Source organism: Lepidochelys kempii, chromosome 5, assembly GCF_965140265.1.
Source record: "Lepidochelys kempii isolate rLepKem1 chromosome 5, rLepKem1.hap2, whole genome shotgun sequence".
Classification (NCBI taxonomy): domain Eukaryota; kingdom Metazoa; phylum Chordata; order Testudines; family Cheloniidae; genus Lepidochelys; species Lepidochelys kempii.
Window position 1 is genome coordinate 78,833,009 of NC_133260.1, and position 22,796 is coordinate 78,855,804.

Here is a 22,796-nt window from a genome sequence, read left to right on the forward strand (position 1 = left end):
TGCCTTACTCGGTGGTCAGAGACGTAAAGAAAACGATTCACGAGTTCGGCCTCACTAGCACGTATGTAAGTGGTCACATTGAAGGGCTAGGTATGGGGTACACCCTGATCCCTGAAGATTGGAAGGCGCTGTTGTGCATGATGCTGACGCCCAGTCAGTATGTTATTTGGCTTAGTGAGTATCGGCAGATGGCGGAACGCCAAGCCCAGGTATATAGAGAGCAAGGTGTCATTTATGAGCATTTGGCAGGGGAGGGCCAGTTTGCTACCGTTCAGATGCAGTCTCAACTCCCTCAGGCCGTCTTCCCCATTATTTCCACCTGAGCCCAGCATGCTTTCCGGAAGGTCCCGGATTCAGGCAAGCCTACCAAAAGCTTTGCCAGTATCCGTCAGGGTGCATCAGAGTCCTTTATGGATTTTACCAACAGATTGCAGGAGGCTATCCTCCGACAGGTGGATAACCCTGCGGCAGCTCAGGAGATTCTGTTAAAAATGGCGGTTGAAAATGCGAACGAGGATTGCCGCCGTGCTCTCCAGCCGGCACAAGCCTCTGGAATTCTAGAGCTGTCAGACATGCTGCGGGCGTGCCAAAACATCGGAACCCAAGCCCATAAAGCTGGAGTTCTGGCCGCTGCCCTGCGGAAAAGCGGGAAGGAGGGGAAGCGTTGTTACCGCTGTGGTAAGGAGGGTCACTTTCAGCGGGAGTGCCGCTCATCGATGCCGCCCGCCCGCCACGCAAAGAAGTGCCCCAAGTGTTGGAAGAGTTATCACTGGGCTAATCAGTGTCGTAGCGGGTCAGGAAACAGCATGACAAACGGGCCAAACAGTGTTGTTTCCCACTCAGACAACTGTTCCTCTGCTTTAAAATCTGTAGACTCCATGAGGGCGGCGACTGCCGGAAGTGCAGGGCTTGATTTGATTATGCAGGAGGATGCTGATTTTCAGTTGCCGGGGGAGGTTTGCGCCATACCTACCCAGGTGACGGGACCTCTCCCTGACGGATTTGTGGGTCTGGTTCTCCCTCGCTCACATGCTGGGAAACAGGGTTTTTTTTGTCATCCCAGGGGTCATTGACGCTGATTACACCGGCGTTATTAAAGTTCAGGTGTGGACCCATCGTCCGCAGTCGCTCCCGCTTGGACGGTCAATTGCGCAATTGATTTTAGTCCCCTATCAGGTGCCAGCCGCAGAGGATTGAGCCCGGGGCGGGAACGGCTTTGGATCGACGCTGTCTCAGTTGCTGACTCACAACACGTCCTCCAACAATGTCGGTCCACCCCTCGAAACCTCAGTTAACACTTCTCTTAAATAATGTTCCTTTTACAGGGCTGGTGGACACTGGAGCTGACGTTACGGTGATTCGTGATCCGGAGTGACCGGTCGGTTGGCCAACAGTTCCTTCTAAAGAGTTGTGGGGGATCGGGGGTAGCAAACCCGGGCGCCAAAGTTTGTCTTGGGTCACGGTCTCTAAACCAGGAGGCCATGCCCTTGCTACAATCCGCCCTGTTGTACTCCCTGTCCACCTCAATATTTGGGGCCGTGACTTACTTGTAAAGCTGTACACCACCCTAGATATTAATATATAATGGCCCGAAATCCTCCCCCACCCACCTTGCCATCCGCATTACCATTGGTATGGCAATCCTTAGAGCCCGTATGGATTGACCAGTGGCCCCTCCCCCTAGAAAAGCTGAAAGCGCTTCATTCACTTGTACAACAATATTTGCATGCACAGCGCTTGGAGAACTTTACTAGTCCTTGGAACTAGCTGCTGTTATTTTGGCCTTTCAACTTTTTGCTGATTGTCCCTTTAATTTGATTGTGGACACGCATTATGTTTATTAGGTAATTGATCATTTACCCCTTGCCCTCATTACCCCTCAGGTCGATGCGGACCTTCTTCGCCTGTTTTTGTCCTTACAGTATCTCATCACCACTCGTAATTTCCCTTATTTTGTTGCTCATATTCGCAGTCATACCCCTCTGCCTGGGCTACTTACTGAAGGCAATGCGCGCACTGATAGCGCGTTACGTGGTCAGGTAAATTTCCTTTTTTCTGACCCCATTGAAAGCCATGCCTTTTTTTATCAGTCTGCCTCTGTTTTGGCCCGACAGTTTCACATTCCTGCTGATCATGCACGTTCTATTGTTCGTTCCTGCCCCCACCGTGCCGCTGCTGCCCCTACCTTTTCTTATGCCGTTAATGCCAGAGGTACCGCAGCGAATCAGCTGTGGCAACTGGATGTCACTCATGTGCCACAATTCCGCCCCTATTCGTTTTTAGATGTTTCCATTGATACCTATTTGGGATTCCTCTGGGCGACCCCACAGCGTGGGGAAGCCACTCCCAAAGTTATTCACCATTTGCTAGCCTGTTTTGCTGTTATGGGTCGCCCGAGCCAGATAAAAACGGATAATGCCCCAGCCTATTGCTCCACAGCCCTCTCCACCTTTTGTGCCCAATGGGACGTCCATCTCAAACACGGGATCCCTTATAATTCCACAGGCCAAGCTATTGTTGAACGTGCAAATCGCACACTAAAAACCTTGCTCGACAAACAATTAAAACAAGGGGAGCTGCGTCTCCGAACCTTAGGAGAAATTCAGCAACTATTGCATATCCTTTTGTTTACTTTAAATAATTTAATGCTGAACGCAGATCAGCAGACCCCCATGGATTGGCATTTTCATAAGTCCGAGGTACTGGAAAGACCGTGTGTCTATTACCGTCAGCTGCCCGATCCGCAATGGTTGGGCCCAGTACCTTTAATCACTTGGGGTCGGGGATATGCTGCTGTGTTTCTCCCTGCAGGACCGTTGTGGGTTCCGGCTCGGTGTGTGTGACCGGCACTGAAACAGCATGGCGTGGCACCAGGGGCTGTCGAACCCCATACCGGAGTTTCAGCTGACCTTGGAGGAGAACGCGGTGCCTGCCAGGTCAACAACGGCGGGATGGAAACGGAGGAGGTGTAGCGTCCCAAGCCAGCCCGTGACATGGGGAGCAGTAAAAGCATTGGTCGCCGCGGCTCAACGAAGACTGGCAGCAAACCAACAGCCAGAGACTTCTAAGACTTTGTTTGTGGCAATTCTCACCCAAATTACTGCTAATTCCGTATTGACTGTATGCCTTTTGTGCCTGCTGTTTCCTGTAGGGGTTGGCTCAGGAGCGCTTTCTCTGTTACGGGCCCGAATGACATATAACCTATGGGAAAGATTGGCTTCAATAGCAAATGTTACCCACTTTTGTTTATCTGATTTTGTAGCAGCTGAAGAATTGTTAGGTACGTGCCTTATTCCAGTATGTCATCACCCTGAGGAAATTGGTAATGAGATGATGCTCGCTGCTTATGCAAACCTCTCTTCCCAGTACTCTAGCATGGCTAATTGGGGCCCGGCCAAGTACACTTTACCTTCTTAAGCTCATTTTTTGCTGTTGCTGTGTGCAATGTATTTCCTTTTTGTTAAGGCTTTGTCGAGAACCGCCCTGGCAGGCTCCACGAGTTATGACCTCGTCTGTCCGGGAGTTAATTGGCTTGCAAAAGCAAATTGATGGCTACCATGAGATGGCCGAGCACAAATAAACAAAAAAGGAGGGGATGTAGGATTCATACAAGGTTCATGCGCTTGGCAACATTCAGGGCACACCCGGAGTGTTGTATAGGAGCTGTGCACACACAGCTCTTCTCAGGGGCATGAACCTTGGAATCTTGCCCAGATGACATGAACCGTGGGAAGCCTCCCAGGACTGGGCTCAAGGCCCGAGAGCAAGGAATGCGGTAGATAGAAACTGGTAAATAAGAATGTTAAACAAAGCCAGTGTATTCCTTTTATCTGTTGGAGAATGTAATGCGCGGGGGGAGAGAAAGAATAAAGGGGAAGGTGGAATGCTGACATGCAGAAGTCAGTTGGCAGACCAGCTCACTTGCTTGCTAAAAGCTCTGTGCTGTCTTGTATTTGAACCGCCACATTACTCCACCCCCGACAAGGGGATTAGCACTGAAATTGGCCTTGCCGGGTCGTATTTGGGGTACTGTGGACGCAATTAGATGGTATTGGCCTCTGGGAGCTATCCCAGAGTGCTCCTTTGTGACCGCTCTGGACAGCACTCTCAACTCAGATGCACTGGCCAGGTAGACAGGAAAAGGCCCGCAAACTTTTGAATTTCATTTCCTGTTTGGCCAGCATGTCAAGCTGCAGGTGAGTACAGAGCTCATCAGCAGAGGTGACCATGATGGAGGCCCAGAATCACAAAAGAGCTCCAGCATGGACTGAATGGGAGCTTTGGGATCTGATCGCTGTTTGGGGAGAGGAATCCATGCTATCAGAACTCCGTTCCACTTTTTGAAAAGTCAAAACATTTGTCAAAATCTCCCAGGGCATGAAGGACAGAGGCCATAACAGGGACCCGAAGCAGTGCCACGTGAAACTTACGGCGCTGAGGCAAGCCTACCAGAAAACCAGAGAGGCAAACGGCCGCTCCCGGTCAGAGCCCCAAACATGCCGCTTCTATGATGAGCTGCATGCCATTTTAGGGGGTTCAGCCACCACTACCCGAGCCGAGTTGTTTGACTCCTTCAATGGAGATGGAGGCAACACGGAAGCAGGTTTTGGGGACGAAGAAGATGATGATGAAGTTGTAGATAGCTCAGAGCAAGCAAGCGGAGAAACCGGTTTTCCCGACAGCCAGGAACTGTTTCTCATCCTGGACCTGGAGCCAGTACCCCCCGAACCCACCCAAGGCTGCCTCCCGGACCCGCCAGGCAGAGAAGGGACCTCTGGTGAGTGTACCTTTTAAAATAGTATACATGGTTTAAAAGCAAGCGTGTTTAATGATTAATTTGCCCTGGCATTCACAGCTCTCCTGGATGTACTCCCAAAGCCTTTGCAAAAGGTTTCTGGGGAGGGCAGCCTTATTCCATCCACCATGGTAAGACACTCTACCACTCCAGGCCAGTAGCACATAGTCAGGAATCATTGCAGAACAAAGCACTGCAGTGTGTGTTTGCTGGCATTCAAACAACATCTGTTCTTTATCTATCTGTATTATCCTCAGGAGAGTGATATCATTCATAGTCACCTGGTTGAAATAGGGTGCTTTTCTTAAGGGGACATTCAGAGGTGCCCGTTTCTGCTGGGCTGTTTGCCTGTGGCTGAACAGAAATGTTTCCCGCTGTTAGCCATGGGGAGGGGGGAGGAGGAAGGAGGGGTTAGCCACGCGGTGCGGGGAGGCAAAATGCGACCTTGTAACGAATGCACATGTGCTATGTATGTAATGTTAACAGCAAGGTTTACCATGAAAAAGTGTACCCATTGTTCTATAAAATCTGTCTTTTTAAATACCACTGTCCCTTTTTTTTTTTCTCTCCACCAGCTGCATGTGTTTCAAGGATCACAGGATCTTCTCCTTCCCAGAGGCTAGTGAAGATTAGAAGGAGAAAAAAATGCACTCGCGATGAAATGTTCTGAGCTCATGCTGTCCTCCCACACTGACAGAGCACAGATGAATGCGTGGAGGCAGACAATGTCAGAGTGCAGGAAAGCACAAAATAACCAGGAGGAGAGGTGGTGGGCTGAAGAGAGGGCTGAAGCTGAAAGGTGGCAGCAGCGTGATGAGAGGAGGCAGGATTCAATGCTGAGGCTGCTGGAGGATCAAACTAATATGCTGCAGCATATGGTTGAGCTGCAGGAAAGGCATCAGGAGCACAGACCGCCGCTACAGCCCCTGTGTAACCAACCACCGTCCTCTCCAAACTCCATAGCCTCCTCACCCAGACACCCAAGAACGCGGTGGGGGGGGCCTCTGGCCACCCAGCCACTCCGCCCCAGAGGATTGCCCAAGCAACAGAAGGCTGACAATAAGTTTTAAACTTTTAAAGTGCTGTGTGGCCTTGTCCTTCCCTCCTCCACCACCCCTCCTGGGTACCTTAGCAGTTATCCCCCTATTTGTGTGATGAATTAATAAAGAATGCATGAATGTGAAGCAACAATGACTTTATTGCCTCTGCAAGTGGTGATTGAAGGGAGGAGGGAGAGGGTGGTTAGCTTACAGGGAAGTAGAGTGAACCAAGGCGGGGGTGTTCATCAAGAAGAAAGAAACAGAACTTTCGTACCGTAGCCTGTCCAGTCATGAAACTAGTTTTCAGAGCTTCTCTGATGCACACCACGCCCTCCTGTGCTATTCTAACTGCCCTGGTGTTTGGCTGCGCATAACCAGCGGCCAGGTGTTTTGCCTCAACCTCCCACCCTGCCATAAATGTCTTCCCCTTACTCTCACAGATATTGTGGAGCGCACAGCAAGCAGTAATAACAGTGGGAATACTGGTTTCGCTGAGGTCTAACCGAGTCAGTAAACTGCACCAGCACGCTTTTAAACATCCAAATGCACATTCTACCACCATTCTGCACTTGCTCAGCCTATAGTTGAACAGCTCCTGACTACTGTCCAGGCTGCCTGTGTATGGCTTTATGAGCCATGGCATTAAGGGGTAGGCTGGGTCCCCAAGGATAACTATAGGCATTTCAACATCCCCAACGGTTATTTTGTGGTCTGGGAATAAAGTCCCTTCCTGCAGCTTTTGAAACAGACCAGAGTTCCTGAAGGTGCTAGCATCATGTACCTTTCCCGGCCATCCCACGTTGATGTTGGTGAAATATCCCTTGGATCCACTAGTGCTTGCAGCACTACTGAAAAGTACTCCTTGCGGTTTATGTACTCGCTGGCTTGGTGCTCCGGTGCCAAGATAGGGATATGGGTTCCATCTACGGCCCCAACACAGTTAGGGAATCCCATTGCAGCAAAGCCATCCACTATGACCTGCACATTTCCCAGGGTCACTGTCATAAATGTAAAGGGAAGGGTAAACCCCTTTAAAATCCCTCCTGGCCAGAGGAAAAATCCTCTCACCTGTAAAGGGTTAAGAAGCTAAAGGTAACCTCACTGGCACCTGACCAAAATGACCAATGAGGAGACAAGATCCTTTCAAAAGCTGGGAGGACGGAGAGAAACAGAGGGTATGTGTCTGTTGGTATGCTGCTTTGCCGGGGATAGAACAGGAATGGAGTCTTAGAACTTTTAGTAAGTAATCTAGCTAGGTATGTGTTAGATTATGATTTCTTTAAATGGCTGAGAAAAGAGTTGTGCTGAATAGAATGACTATTTCTGTCTGTGTGTCTTTTTTGTAACTTAAGGTTTTGCCTAGAGGGATTCTCTATGTTTTGAATCTAATTACCCTGTAAGGTACCTACCATCCTGATTTTACAGGGGTGATTCCTTTACTCCTATTTACTTCTATTTCTATTAAAAGTCTTCTTGTAAGAAAACTGAATGCTTTTTCATTGTTCTCAGATCCAAGGGTTTGGGTCTGTGGTCACCTATGCAAATTGGTGAGGATTTTTTACCAAACCTTTCCCAGGAAGTGGGGTGCAAGGGTTGGGAGGATTTTGGGGGGAAAGACGTGTCCAAACTACATTTCCCAGTAAACCCAGTTAGAGTTTGGTGGTGGCAGTGATTATCCAAGGACAAAGGATAAAATTAATTTGTACCTTGGGGAAGTTTTAACCTAAGCTGGTAAAAGTAAGCTTAGGAGGTTTTCATGCAGGTCCCCACATTTGTACCCTAGAGTCAGAGTGGGGGAGGAACCTTGACCGTCACTACCCTTGATATCAGCAGATCTTTGATTGCGTTGGCTACTTGCATCACAGCAGCCCCCACAGTAGATTTGCCCACTCCAAATTGATTCCCGACTGACCAGTAGCTGTCTGGCATTGCAAGCTTCCACAGGGCTATTGCCACTCGCTTGTGAACTGTGAGGGCTGCTCTCATCTTGCACCTCAGGGCAGGGGAAAGCAAGTCACAAAGTTCCATGAAAGTGACCTTATGCAAGCGAAAGTTTCGCAGCCACTGGGAATCATCCCAGACCTGCAACACTGTGTGGTCCCACCAGTCTGTGCTTGTTTCCCGGGCCCAGAATCTGCGTTCCACTGCATGAACCTGCCCCATTAGCACCATGATGCCCACATTGCCAGGTCCGTGCTTTGAGAGAAGTCTGTGTCCATGTCCTCATCACTCTCGTCACCATGCTGACGTCACCTACTCTCCCAGTTTGGCTTTGCCAGGTTCTGGTGCTGCATATACTGCTGGATAATGTGCATGGTGTTTAATGTGCTCCTAATTGCCAAAGTGATCTGAGCAGGCTCCATGCTTGCCATGGTATGGCATCCGCACAGAAAAAAGGCGCGGAACAATTGTCTGCCGTTGCTCTGATGGAGGGAGGGGTGACTGACGACATGGCTTACAGGGTTGGCTTACAGGGAATTAAAATCAACAAAGGGGGCTTTACATCAAGGAGAAACAAAAACAACTCTCACACAGAATGGCCCCCTCAAGGATTGAACTCAAAACCCTGATTTTTGCAGGCCAATGCTCAACCCACTGAGCTATCCCTCCCCCCAGTATTTCAGGCAGGACTGAATCTCCATTAAACTTTTCAAGGTGCCCCTCACAGACCTCACCAAAACGATTGTCGGCAGTTGATTTCACAGAGGGAGGGAGGGGGGAGCAAATGAATACAAAACAAAACTGGTCTATTGTTTTGGTCCACTCCATCTATCTTTTACATCTTTGGCTGGCAGCAGACGGTGCAGTAGGACTGCTAGCCATCCTCATCTCCTGCCTGCTCACCATAAGATGGTTCAATAGGACTGCCGGCAGTCCTAAAGTGAATGACCTAGTCGAGTCACTCCTAATTTAGTCCCTGCACCTATGTCTGCCCAGGAGCTCCTGACTGACCTTACCAAGGCGGCCAGGAGCACCTCGGACACGATGACGATGGTTATCAGGCCTATTGCACCGTCTGCTGCCACAATGCAATGGGTTGCTGCTGTGTAGCAACACAGTACCGCGTCTGCCAGCACCAAGGAGACGTACAGTGACAGTGAGCTGAGCAGGCTCCATGCTTGCCTTGGCATGACAGGTAGCTCCGGAAAAAAAGGCACGAAACGATTGTCTGCCATTGCTTTCACGGAGGGACGGCCTAACGATATGTACCCAGAACCACCCCCAACAATGTTTTTGCCCCATTAGGCATTGGGATCTCAACCCAGAATTCCAATGAGCGGCGGAGACTGCAGGGAACTGTGAGATAGCTACCCACAGTGCAACGCTCTGGAAGTCGACGCTTGCCTCGGTACTGTGGAAGCACTCCACTGAGTTAATGCACTTAGAGCATTTTGTGTGGGAACACATACAATCGACTATATAGAAGCAATTTCTAAAAAACTTCTATAAATTCAACCTAATTTCGTAGTGTAGGCATAGGCTAACTCATATAGTATTTTCTCATCCCTAATCAGAGGACAAACTTTTTGAAGAGGAGAATAACAAATAAAATATTTGTGAATAATTAATAACATCCAGGACCACAGGAAAACCAGACAAACATAACATCTCTGATTAACATTATTTTTAAGAATAAAATGTATTTGGCTGAAATTGCAGGGTGCAAAGAGCTTAGCTATTGTGTGTATCAGGGCTCACGTGCTGGAATGCTGTTTCAGACACTGTATGTACACACAACCCCACATACATCCACTATACATACATGGGCAAAGTAACTGAGCAATACACTATACCTATTAATATATTTTGCAACTTTTTGTGGGATGTGACACATCTCTTAGTGAAGTGAAGTGATAGACAAATCAGAGCTCACCTTTGTTAATCTGGTGTGTTCAGATCTGAATTGAGCTGAAGAGAATGCAGAATTTCTTTCCTGATTGACAGGTAACTCTGTGTTCTGTACAACAGGCGTGTGCATGAAAAGGAGAGCAGGTAAAGCTTCTGGGGTGATTGGTCCCTGCAACAGCTGCATTTAAATTTTCATCAGGTTAGTGTGATCTGGGAGGTGAGGTGTTGGCTGGACTACAGTCACCATTTTGGCAGAAATGGATTATTGAAGCTGGGAATCAAGGAGGAAGCACAAGCTCACACATTGGGTGAGCAAATCAACCAATAACAATAACGTCCATCATTCTCTCCACTGCCTAGGAGGAGTTGGACAGAAAAGCCTAATCCTCATAGTGATATTTGCGGAAGTATGTCATGGAAAAAGTGCTCCTCCCCACAAACCAGCAAAAATGTTATGAAACATTTTACACATTGCTCTGTCTGGAACATTTAGAATGTTGGGTACATTTCCAAGGCAATTTAGATCCCCAACTGACCTCAGCTTCTTCTATTGCTTGCAGGAAATTCAGTACTGACTAAAACATCCTTTTCACAACTTCTTCGAGCCTGTGGCTGCTTTATGACCTAGTGGTAAGGATCACAGATGAGCAACATGGATGTGTTATTCCAGGCATCCTCCTCTGTAAGTGGATCAAAAAGGCATTAGACACTAATGAAAGAGACTTCACCACACACAAACAAAAAAAAAACCCAGGAAATGAAAAAAGAAGCAGGGAAAATAAAGTTCAGACAAAGTCTTCAAGGATTCCAACAGCAAAATGCATTTTTAAAACTAAAATGTTTGAACCATTTTTATGACAAGAAAAACCTTTTTTATTGGCTGCTGAAAGGTTTATGATAGCTCTATGATCTAATCTATAATTTCTAAATTATTCTTGAACTTGTCCCTCAGGAATCTCCCTCATGGTTAGCCAGAGGAACTTGAAACCTCACAATGTCATAGTCATCAGTACTGCTGAAAAAGGAGATGCAGGTTCACAGTTACTGGCACCATTGTGTCTTGCCCATTTAACCTATACCAAATACATGCAAAGAGGAAAAGACTGGTTACTAACTTGTTTTTTTCCAAGATATGTTGTGCATGTCCATGTCATTTCACTGAATCACAGGCAGTTCAGTTTGGAGGTGGGTTTCAGAGTCTACCTGAACAGTGACTGAAGAACTACTCGCCCAAACTTGGCATCATCCCTGGAATGCTGAGATAGAGCATAATGAGTTGTAAAGGTATGTATTGATGACCAGGTTGCAGCTCTACAAATGTCTATTATAAGTACTTGAGCAAAACACTGTGGAAGCTGCCTGAGATCTTGTAGAGCACACTACCACTCTGCTAAGTGGGAGGAGGAGAGGGTTAATGTTGGCAACATCATTGCACAGATGTATGCAGGACAAAAGGCTTTTCATCTGGTCCATGAACCGTTTGGAAGAAATCTAAACAACCTAGTTCTGTCCAACTAAAAGGTCAATGCTGTTCCAAAATCCAAGGTATGGAGCCTCTCCTCATTCTTATGAGAAGTGGGGTTAGGAAAGAAAGTCAGTGAGACTATATATAGCTCAAATGAGGTAGAATTCTCATACTACTTTAGCCAGGAAATTTGGATGTGTACATAAGTATACCTGGTCCTTAAAAAAGCAGTGCATGGAGGGTCAGCTACCAATGCTCATAAAACTCTGCCAATCTTCTCACAGGTATAATAGCTACCAAAAATGCTACATTCATAGACAGATGCAGTAAATTCAGTTAGCCATAGGTTCAAAGGGCAGACCAATCAGCCTTGTTAGCACCAGGGAAGAATGGGATCCACAACATTCAGATATAACCTGGTTAGCCAGAGGAACTTGAAACCTCACAATATAGTCATCACTACTGCTGAAAAAGGAGATCCTTTTAGAATCTGATTGACATATGATTGGAAAATATTGAGTGGTCTGTGATTGGTGGGTGAAAATTGGATAACTGTTAGAGGAACTCTGATGGAATGAATTAATAGGCCTTGTTGCTTCAGGTGGGGAAAAAAACAGTCCAAAACAGAGGTCAGGGCTGGCGAAACACCATTCTATTTTGACGGTAAGGAGAATTGTTTGCACTTCAACAGGTAAGCATATCCAGTAGATATTGTCCTGCTATCTGTTTTGCACATTCCCCAAACACTCCACCTCTTGTAGTGTTAAGTATGGAGCCTCTAGGACATAAGACAGAGTGGCCAGGTTGGGATGTAGCAAGTAACCATGGTCCTGGGAGATCAGGCCAGGTTCTGGAAGTAGTATCAAAGGTGTCCTAGCAGACAGACTCAGCAGACTGGAGTACCAGTGTTGGTGAGGTCAAGCCAGTGCTATGAGGATCATCTTGCTTGAGCTCAATCACCACCTTGGGAAGGAATGGAATGGGAGTGTAGGCATACAGAAGTTTGTCTTTCCAGGAAAGTATCTGTCAGTGAGCTGTGACTGTGACCTTCCCTGGAATAAAACAGTTGGCACTTTCTATTGAGATGATTAGCGAACAGGATGTGAGAGACCCCACCAGGTTTGAAAAATGAATCCAGCCTGAGAGACATCCTGTGATCTCTGCTGAACAATCTGCTCAGGAGATCCACCAAGCTGTTCTGAACACCAGGAAAGTGAGACGCTTTGAGATGTATTGCACTGGTGATACAAAAATCCTAAAGATGTATCACCTTTTGACAGAGAGGGGCTGATCTTGCCCTTCTCTGTCTGTTCATGTAGAACAGCACTACAGTGATGTCCATGAGAACTTGTAAAGTCTCTCCCCTGGTGTGAGGGAGCAAAGCCTGAGAGGCCAGATGAATTGACCTCAACTCTTGCATGTTTATTGGGAAAACTAAATCTTGATAATGCTACAGACCTTGAGCTTGTAAATTTCCTAGGTAATTCCCCCAACCTAGAGAAGTCGCATCTGTAACCAGAGTCAATATGGGTAAGGGAGAAGTGAAGGAAACTCCCATACACATATTGGCAGGATCAGCTACCAATCCATGGAGACTAGTACTCCTGCAGGTACTCAAACCAGCATGTCCAGTGGGTGGCAAGCTGGGGACTACACTGATATTAAACAGCTCTGTAACTTTCTGAGATGAACCACATGTGTGCGGGAGGCCAACGGTCTGAAATAGTTTCTTATTGTTGTGATTGGATAGGCCTTGAGATCTGTGGAAATGTGTAGCATTGTCTGGAATCTGGCTTGAGGTAAGAATGCCCTGGCTATGATAGAATCCAGGTTCACCCTATAAATTATGTTCTCTGAACTAGGGAGAAGACTGACTTGTCCTCGTTGATTAACAGACCCAGAACATTGAAGAGGCATCAGATCCTGGATAGACTGATCTCCTCTTGGAGCATGGATGAACTTTGTACCAGACAATCATCCAGGTATGCAAATATTTGAACACCTGATTTCCTTAGGACTTCAGCCACACCTGCTTTGCATTTTGTAAATACTCACAGGGCAGCAGTCTGGCCAAAGGGTAGGGCTGTAAACTGATAATGGGTGTTCAGACCAGAAATCTTAGGAATCATCTAAGATGGACAGTTGCATGAAAATATGTATTCTTTAAATTGAGGGCAGAGTACCAGTCACTGGGATCCAGGGAGGGGATAATGGAGGCCAGAGTGACCATGTGAAATCTTATTTTCTTTACACATTTGTTCAAATTTCATAAGTCTAGGATGAGTCTGAGATCTCCTTTTGCCTTTGGAATCAGGAAGTAACATGAATAGAAATCATTCCCTCAGTGGAAAAGGGGAACCTCTTCTATAGCACCCAAATGGAGAAGTGACTTCATTTCTTGGAGGACATCCTCATGACGGTGGTCCCTGAAGAGAAAGACAGGGAAGGGGGTTGGGAGGGATGGATGGAAATAAACGGCAGAATGTATCCCTAACTCCACAGTAACTTAGAACCCACCAATCTGTGGTAATGTGGGACCATACACATAGTAACTGGAACAATCTGTTGGAAAAAATAGGGGAGAGAAACCTGTACATCACAATGTGTTGCTCTGTCTTCAATAAGGCAGTCAGACAGACTGTTTGGGATTTCCTGACTGTCTTGAAGAACCCACCTAGGAAGAAAATTGAGGAGGAGTTGGTCTTCTATGGTTTGTCCTTCATTTTCTGAATTGGTCAGGCTGCTTAAATGGGAAAGATGGGTATTTGTGGATAGACTTTGGGTGGGGAGACCTTCAAAGGGGAAATCCTGGATCATCTGCAAGACCTCTTGTGGGAGACCCAGGGACTGAAGCCATAAATATCTGTGCATAGTTATGCAGATGATATGACTCTGGCTGCTGAATCTTTCCCATCCAAGGATGCTTTCAGAGAGATCTGAGCCATTAGTTTGCCCTTGTGCAACATGGCTTGGAATTTCTGTCTGGCATCCTTTGGCAACTTGTCTGAGGAATTCCCCATATTGTCCCAGAGAGAGAACCCATATCTTAACAAAAGGTTTTGTGGTTAGCAATGCACAATTGTAGACCAGATGTGGAATACATTTTTTTGCTGAAAAAATGTAATTTCATTGTGTCTATGTACTTTAGGGCAGAAGGTCATCCTTGATGTGCTCTTTTATTTACTGCTGAAATAACTGAGGAACACAGCAAAGGATGGGTATAAAAATGTTCATAGCCATGAGAAGGGACATGGTATCTTCTCTCAGTTCTCTGAGATGTCAGAGTCAGAGAAGATGATCACCATGATGATTTTGTAGGCTCTAATATGGAATCATTGACAGATAGAACCCCTCTAGCAGGCCCTGCTGAAACCAAAATGTGCACCAGCCTGTGAGAACTCTCCTGGACCACCTAACAGGAACATCAAGAGAGGTATCTACTCTCCTTAAAAGATCTTGATAAGCTATCTAATCATTGTGGACAGGTGAGAAATTCCAGGGAAGTACAGTCTCATCAGGTGATGAGGAAGAATGTGAAGGAATTGTAGGCTGATCCTCCAGAAGTGCAGTGGGCTGAGGTTCTGAAGCCTGAGTCAGGCTTTGAGGGTCTTGCTTGGTACAGACAATAATACCCTGTTCATGTGAGCTAGCCTGTTGTCTGCTAGGAGATCTGAAAGGCTGAGGAACCAGAGAAGATCTGGAAGTGGGAGGCATGCCCTACGGCCATGAGAACAGCATAGGACCTCAGCTATGACTGCTGCAAGCATCCCTTTCCTTGGACTGTCTCTAGACATCCAGTGTGCACCAGTCATGGAATTCCCTTGATGAAAGTGAAGGGGAGTTCTGTCATCTAGCCCAGGCTGAGGGGCATAAGAACTTACTGTTGTATTAATTTAGATGGAATGTAACCCTTCTGCCCGTCAGAGCTGGCAGCAACAAGGGCCGGGTTCAATATCTAGGGGATCCATTCCAGTAACACAATGCAAACTGGCTCGAGCCCCCACCCAGTGACCTGGGACAAATATATACCACCCCCGCTGGGTGCCTCCAAGAGGCAATACTTCCCCTCTCGCAAGCACATAGTCTGAGTGTAGCAAAAAGCCTTTTAATAACAGAGAGAAACAATGTGGCATTATGTTGGGGAAACACCACCAACAGGATTCATAACACAACCCATGAGCAAAAAACCCACCCCAAGCAAATTGGGGCATGCCCTTTTCCCTTTGGTTCTTGAGTCCAGCAACCCCAAATCATCCAAAGTCCCAAAAGTCCAATGACCCAAAAGTCTCTGTCCCTGGTCAGGGCAGCCCCAGAGTTCGAAAGTTTATCTGTGGAGCTTTACCTCCCAACCTGGGTGGAGATGGGACGGGGGTAAGAGGCACCTTACATGATCTGAAGCTGACCGCCCCACCGCTCAATAGGCCTCCGCTCCGCTCTGCCAGCCGCCCCACGAACTCCTTCGCTCAGCTCCGCTCCGCGGCCCACAAGCAGCTCCCGCTGTCCCACAAACTGCTCCACCAGCCAGTCCACAAACTGCTCCGCGTCCCACCAGCGGCTCCCGCTGTCCTACGAACTGCTCCACCAGCCTGTCCACAAGGCACTCCAGCCATCCTGCAAACTGCTCCGCAATATATCTTCAGGCTCCCCCCCTACTTAACACAACGCTCAGTGATTTCAGCTCTTAGTCAGTTCAGCTCTTTGGTGAATTCAGCTTGTAGTAGGGGAGCCTCAGTGCTGGTGCACTATTAGCCCAAAGCGAGCTCAGCAGCCTGTAACTAGACTCCTAATGGAATCAAAGTTAGCTCTGATATTCCACAGTGGAGAGAGGAGGAAGTGCAATTAGCATGTAAGGCCCTCACCAAGGGGCCCATGCCACCAAGTATTAATACTTGTCCCCAGCCTCTCTTCCTTCATGGAGTTTTAAAACCCATGACCCTTGCCTAGCGAGTGCTACTTAGTTGATGGTGAGTCCCTCCATCATAACAAAAGGCCAAGTACAGTTCCAAGCACAGTTCCCATAATCAGCGTAACAACAATTTCTTCTTCCTGCCCCAATAACAGAGACACTGGGGATCCCACAGCAGCCAAAGTGACCATTTGGGCAGCTATGGCCTCATTCTAGGCGGGGTGAGTGTGCCTATGCAAATGAGATCGGCCCCTGCAGTTCTTTTCCACAACTTGCCACACCTCACCACCAGATGTCAGGGTGGAGCTCATCCTGACACTGCTTACAGGAATATAGGGGCCAAAAGATGTTAACACAATCCAGTCACTGTCCAACATTAAACAGTGTTAAACACAGTTTAGGGTTTGGCATACAGACACTTCAGCCTGCTTTAGTCCCATGGCAAATGCACCCTTAAAAATTCTTTTAACCTTTTATTAAAAATACAGAAAAGAAGGAAAAACAGTTAAAGCTTTTGAAATGTAAAGGAAAGCTTCAATTTTAATAACATATTTTAGAAGGAAAAACCCCTTGTTTGACAGTATCTTAGATGGTATCAAAGAAGTTAATAACCATCCTTTTGGGGAAAAGAAAAAAGTTGAGATGGACTGAAGCTGTTGCTGCTGCTGCTTGAAAAGTCCAATCCCATTTCATCTCAGGTATTATTTGGGATTCAGTTAGAGCTGGTAGCAGTGGTGATGTCATCTGGATCCCTCTCTTTGGCCCAGTCAAGTCAGGATATCTCTCAGGGTCAGGATGACAAAGACCCAGGGTCTCAGAAAATGGTTGGGGGTGTTAGCCATCATGGTGCAGCTCGCTCCAGTAACCTCCATCTGGTTCCTCCATTTTCCAGCCCTTCTCCCCCGACAAAAGTCTCTTCTTTCAGGGAATAGCCCATCCCCTCATTATTTTGTTCACCAATTAGGCCTCGTTTTTGGCTCAATTTTGGTTTACTAATTTCTGGTTCCACATCTTTTGTTTTTACTAGGAAGGATTTTAACATAGGCCTACTCAAGCACTTTTTGATTACAGTAATTTAGTTTGTCTCCTTTTTGTACATTTTCCTATTCACATTTGTTATTATAGGGTATTTTGACATTTTATCGATTTTTACATACTTTTCACAGCTGAGCTTACAATTAGTGTAAATTTGTAGGCCCAGTTATTAAAAAAAAGAAAAATGTCATCTGGACCCCTCCTTCTGGCACAGTCTGATCTAGACACCTCTCCGGATCTTGATGACAAAGGTCCAGAATCCCAGGAAACAGTGGGGATTCCATACTTTTACATGCTTTTTATAGTTGAGCTTACAATTAGAGTAAATTTGTAGGTCCAGTTATTACAACACTACTTCAGACTCTGAGGAGGACTCTGAGTCACCTGACCACAGTGGTGCTGTGCCAGGTGATACCGAAGTCCAGAGGTGTCTTTCCAGAAATATCGGCCCCAGGGACAGCATGCTGGGTGTACCTCTGGACTGCACCAGTCAAGAGAGCACTGGACATTCTGAAGATCTAGGCCCCCATGGTCCTGAGAGCTTAATCACAACTCTGAGGTGAGTCCATAGCCAGGGCCTGATGATCCACTAGTACTGCCTGGCTTGTTTCCTGGACCATCAGAGAGTCTAATACCAAGAGGGAAAGTAGGTATCATGCTATTGCATGGGCCTCCAATTTCATTTGTACTGAGAGACTTTCCTGGTGCTGTTATTCCACCGAAGGAGTTGGCACCTTAGTGGGGGTTGGTGTTAACAGCCTGGGCACTGGTACCAGAATTGATAACACCAGACAAGAAGAGGCTAGTACTGGGGAACATCTCTTTCCAGAAGATGGTCTATCTTGTCCTCTTGATTGTTTACTGGTGGATGGAAATTGGGACTATATCCCCTAGCAGGGCCAAATCTTGGCTCCTTCAGTCAGGGGTCTGATCTTTTGTGCTTCTTTGTCAGCATTGGAGAAGGGGATTAGTGCCAAACTTCACTCCTTACCAATGCCAAAGAAGCTTCAGAAGGCAGATGCAGGACAGCCTCCACGAAGGTGTGGAACAGTTGCATCTCTGTTCCTTTTGTCTGGGGTTTGAAGTCACTGTAAATCTGGCAGTGATCTCAGATGTGACCTTCACAAGACACTTCAGGCAGATGGAATGATGTCATTCACTGCCATAGATTTTTTTACAGCTGTCACAAGGCTTAAAATACAGAGACTGATGCATATCCTGGTACGGGGCATGAATAAGAGGGAACCCACACTCCAAGAAAAATAACAAAGACGACCTACACTAATCTAATAGTAATGAATATCACTATCTTAACTATTTACAGAAAGGAAGATAATTTCCCTGCAAAGGGAGAAACTTCCAGTAGCAACTCGATGCAGTTTGACTGCCAATCACGGGTGGTGAGAAGGAAGTGAGGGGGGTTAGGGCAGCTCCACCCTTTATACTATTGTGCAGCAACATGAAGTGGCTGATGGCACAAGTGCTGTCCTGGTGTACCACTAAGGGAAAATATCAAGAACTGTGGTGACCTGGACATGCACACACCTGAAGTGGAATGGACACATGCAACTGCCCAAAGAAGAATACATGGGATCAGGATGTTTAAAAAGAATTGTTACTGAATAACAAGAAGCAAAAGGAAAATGGTTCTGGATCTGGTATACTTTGTCCTAGCAAAATATTTCAGGTCGGGGGCAGGGTGAGGGGCCAGAAGGGACAGACAACTTAGGGAAAAAACCCCAGCCCTTTAAAGGTGTGATAGCCATTGAAACAGCCATGTTAGAAATGGATAGCAGTTTAATTGATCAAAGTAAACTAAACTAGACACAATTAGGGCTTATCTGTCCCCACTCTTACTCAATTCAGAGCTCCCAAGTTTGGCTATTAAGGCTATGATTCTGCAAGGTACTTAAGCACCTGCACAACTTCAAGCACTAAAATAAGTGGGGTAAAGAAGAAGGGTACCATGTAGGAGATGGCAAATCCTGAAGGCTTCCATTTGTGTTTGGGGTGCAGAATGGCCTTAAACTTGGCTTAGCTCCTGATCAAAGGCCCTCTTCTCATTGACTTTAACAGATTTTGCGTCAGACTATTAAAGGTTATGTGTAAGATAATTCCCTACACCTCAGTGATCCAGAGTTACCCCATAGGGCTGTGGGCAGTCAGTGTAATGTAGAGCAGCCTTTAGGCTATATTAAGCTGAGGGAAACAGCACTGGTAAGCTTTGTACTTTGTCAAGCTTGTTATAGTAGACATACATCTTTAAACAGAGGTGTTTTAATGAGCATGTGCTACATGAGAACTATGGCAGAGGACCTTGGATAGAGCCTGCCAGCCAAAACATAGACTGGTCGAGATCAAATAAAGCTGCTCTGTAGCACCTTGAACCATACAATTCATTAAAAAAAAACTTTATTGAAGTAAGTTTACAAAAAGTGTAATAGAGATTCCGGTTACATCTAGCAAGTCTTAGTTTTTAGCAACAAAGGACTTCACTGGAGCCTTTTAAGCCTTGTGTTAGGAGTACCACAGAACCATCAACCCCATTTGGGGCACAAGCAGTCATTCTGTTTCAGGGAGACAGTATGCCTCATCCCAGAGCTCCTTGTCAAGGGGAGGGATCACTCTCTTATGGGACACCCTCCTATGGGATGGAGCTTGTACTGTCTTGCTCTGTGAACCTGTGCAGAGGAGGGTCAGAGTCATGGCCCTGCCTGATATTTGCCTTGTTTGGGGTAACCTGTAGCCTTGGGAGAATATTCAAGGAGCAGTCCCTGTACTCCCCTCCATGCACAGGCTACATTCTGCCTGGCCCTCTACATGCACAGTGCATAGAGCAGGGGGAAGCTCTTTGTTGTAGCCCTTCTCATACTGTGTTCCTGCATAAAGGCCAGTTATGATCTAGCCCATTGGGAGAGCAATTCAAGGAACAGGCTATACTAGTCAAGAATTGCAAAGTTTTCAAGAGGGCTTTTTATTACTTCTCACCCTATAAACCAGTTTTCATTTTGATGCTGGAAGAAAGGTGCTGATTAAAGATTCTTCAGCGTGTGAGTTGATAAGGTAAGAGCCTCAGGTAAAGGAGCAATACTAATGCTCTTTCAAACTTGGCTTGGGTCACTTCCCAGCCTCCCAATATCATCTCCATTTCAATTGGGAAAAAATGAGTTTGGAGTAGCCAAACACATAAAATGTTTTTATTTCCTTTTTTTCCCCTCCAAACCTTAAATTCTTTTGTCTTGTTCAAGCTCCCTAGTGTTTTGTGTGAGAATTCAGAAGTCTGGTTCTCTGGAAACAATTGTTATGTCAGCTGATATTAACACAGCAAGCACTTTAACTATTTTTCCACCATATCCGTCAAAGGCAATGGCTAAAGCATTCTCATTACTCTTCAACAAAGTTTCTCATTTTCCTCTAATTCTGTCACTAGACAGCCTCTGTGCAGGCTCACTTTACAAAGCTATCAAGTCATTTAACTGAAATGACTTTAGGAAACTTTTTTGGTAGTCATGTATGACAAATTTGAATTCTTTAGGTCATAAGATAATGAAAAATATGCACAGCCTAATTTACATGAGTAATCTATAATTGTCTATCACTATAACTAACTCACAAATTGGGGAAGTGGAGATGATTTTTCTCCCCCCACAATCACCTAAAAACAGAGGTAAGAGATCTGCTACTAAAACTTGGAAAGATCTAGTTGCTATTGCTGCCCGTGATAATGAGATGTTCATAGTGTGCACAATTAAACAACAACAATTTTAGAGATGTCAGTTCCAAGTTTTTCCAACGAACATTATTCAAGGAAGTACAGGGGAAAATTAGCTGGAATATTGTTTATTATATGTATTTATATCAAAAGGTTGTTGCAATTAAAGGCTTGATGTAGGAGAGAATCAGGCCCTCAGTGTTTACTAGCAATTCTACAGCAAGGTATCTAAGTTACAACAGTTTCTGCCTACGAAAATGGCATCTCATACTTTTTACATGAAGCAAATAACCCTGACACCCCAAGCTGCATTTCAGTTTTAAATACTAGCTCAAGAATTTCCATGAGAACTACTATTAAGAGAAGTAAGCCTCTTTGGAACATGTTATTGGATTTGTGTGAACAGAAGAATCATATCAGAATAACTTGATGCACTCAGCACTTATGTGCAAAAACTCCCACTAGCATTAACATGGGTTACCACAGGTAATTTGCCTTGTAATCAAGAGGAGAATAGATCCTAGAACAAACAGAACTACATACACTCTGAGTGATAATATTTTGAGGAATTTATTATCATCTCAATGAGGCAGAAAGAATTTGAACATGAAAATCCTAGCAGAGTTATTAATGGAATTACCCATTTCAATTTCTTGCACAGCAGTAAGGGCATGGGGGAAAATACATACAAAAATTTCCATGTAGATGAATCCATACTCATCCATACACAGGTTCTCAGACTAAGGTCTACGGAGCACTGTCTAGTGCTATCTATCTATCTATCAATCTAGTGGTCCAGGAAGACCAGCATAAAGGGCACAAATCCCAACCATATACTATCCAAAATTGCATTACCTTTTTTTCTGCCACAACATGCGGCAAACTCGCATCTAATTTTGCATGTCTAATGTTCTGTCCACTGTGACGCCCAGATCTCTTACCAGCTTCCCATGGATTTTCCCTCCTATTGAGCAGATTATTAGTAATTCAGTTTTACATCCTGATAATGAAAGGTATGCATGTAAACCACTGTTGAACCTGTTCTCAGAAAACTACAAACTATTTGAAACAGAATATTCTGAAGAGCAATTCAGTGGTAGAAAACAGATAACACTAAAATGAAAATCTTTAAACTCTTGTAAAGGGTTCGTTTGAGCTAATATGTTCCAGAAATACAAGATGACTTGAAAAACACCTTGCAAACTGCAGATAATCCTTAATACTCATAAATGTTTTGTAGAGAAAGACATTGTATTATCTAGAAAAAGGCCTCTAGAGTAAAACTCCATATCTCTAGGTATTTCTTTTAAAGGGGAGCAATTTAATAAAAACAACAAAGACAGAAACCAAGAACATTAACTTTCAGTTTCCCTAGTTACATGCTAGTATTCTTGCTGTAATTATAACACAGAGGTCATTCCATAGGAATTACCAGCCTTGAAATGATATGAGACAATTATTCTCAAGGGAGTCAAACAAATTTGTAATACAAATACAGTTGAAATTTCAGACATCAATCTCTTTTTTACCATAGCATGGGAACAAAGGAGCTGTGAGATGTAATTTTACCCTAAGGCCCAACAAACGATCACATTAAAATGATTTTTCCCTCCCAAAAAACCTTGACATGTAAATATATCCTAGAAAATGAATATAGTGTTCAGCTTTTATAATACAGTTTCCTGTGGGTAATAGCATTTGAAAAGAACCAAGAAACAGTTCTGAGAGTCTTTATGGATCTAGATATAAATTCATTAAACACAACTAGTATGTAAAGACTAAACAGACACTCATTAGAAATCAGACTAAGCATCAATATCCAGATCTGGAGCTGAACTTTCTCAAAGTTTCATACGTCTGAATCTAGGGTAAGGATATAGCCCATTATAGGGATTTGGCTCCAAACTTCCACAAAGTTCAGATCAAGGGTTTTGATTTGGACTTCATTTTAGTGCCTTCAGTGGGGACCCTTAAATTGCCGCTTACTGACGTTA